This window comes from Gekko japonicus, unplaced genomic scaffold (genome assembly GCF_001447785.1).
Source record: "Gekko japonicus isolate JY-2015 unplaced genomic scaffold, Gekko_japonicus_V1.1 scaffold10963, whole genome shotgun sequence".
Taxonomy (NCBI): domain Eukaryota; kingdom Metazoa; phylum Chordata; class Lepidosauria; order Squamata; family Gekkonidae; genus Gekko; species Gekko japonicus.
The window spans coordinates 2,562-3,797 of NW_015171814.1; the positions used below are offsets into that span (position 1 = coordinate 2,562).

A 1,236-nucleotide genomic window follows, 5' to 3' on the forward strand; every position below is an offset into this window, starting at 1 on the left:
AGTGTCTTCACCTGCCAGCCTACCAGTGCCTTCTTTGTGCTGGATTAAGAAACCATTTAATGCTTGAGCCCATGAAAGTTCACTTTCAAAGCAACCGGGTATCTTTTCCAGTGGTTCCTTTCTCGGTTTCCCCCAAGAGCATCCTTGAACATACGCCCCTCCCATTCCTGGTCCATGCAGGGCCTTCTGCAAAGGGGAGGTGTCAACTGGACAGCATCTGTGCCCATCTTTTGTCTTAGATCCAGGTGCATAGCAGTTTACTTCCCACAATCAGCAAGGCTACCTCACACATTTATCTCCTGTTCTGACATATTTATTGCCTCACTGTTTTCGCCCCCTTAATTAAATCAAAACCACTGTTGACTTTATGACCTTAGCTCGATATTTAGCTTTCTCTTTGCATATCTTAAAACATCTTAATCATGTTACATCATGTAAATTTCCTGTGCAGCCCCTGTCTATACATTTGAGCTGTGACCTTCCATTCCAGTGTATTTGAAAAAGCGTGCATGCAGTCGAAAGCTCATAGCTTGAATAAGCCTTTGTCGGTCTTAAAGGTGTCCCTGGACTGTACATTTGTTCTTCGACTTTTGTCTTGTTGAAATTGTAGCAAGTTTTCGTTTTTAAGAACGTCAGTTTTTGAGTCTCCATTCAGTCCATATAAGAGCAGCAGCAGAAGCATTTTTCATAGCTGGGTCTCTGTGGCGCAATCGGTTAGCGCGTTCGGCTGTTAACCGAAAGGTTGGTGGTTCGAGCCCACCCAGGGACGCTGTTCATTTTTTCCCCTTCTGCTTGAGAGACAACATCAATAACCCGGGCTTTTCGTTGGACTTTGCAAGCATGTGAAAGAACATGCAGCCGGACGGCGTTGAGTAGGGAGGGAAGTAAAGGAAACCGAGGCATGAATCTTTTCCTGGGCAATCGCAGGAAACGGTTAACAGGCTAGCAGGATTGATCTCCCCAGGTCAATAAATCCGTACTGGCGCCACAGACGCAATCAAATAATTGCATGGAGGGTGTCCATCCCAGTTAGCAAATGCAATCCGCTCCATTTGCTGCAGATACACGCTGGGCGCCCCGTTGCGAAACAAACTAAAACAAACAAACCCCCCTCTAAAATAAGCATTTGCTGTAAATGCACGTTCGGCACCCCGTTGCAAAAAAAATCTAAAACAAACCAAAAACCGAAACCCATTTGCGATTTAGGAAACGACCGCCCGTGTCACCCAACCGCCA

At 46.0% G+C, this 1,236-nt stretch overlaps 1 non-coding gene across 1 annotated transcript; it reads left to right on the top strand.

Moving 5' to 3' along the window:
- The first annotated feature begins 695 nt into the window (after positions 1-695).
- On the top strand, positions 696-769 carry TRNAN-GUU. The gene has a single exon. It is a non-coding gene; the product is annotated as a tRNA-Asn (tRNA).
- Positions 770-1,236: the final 467 nt, after the last annotated feature.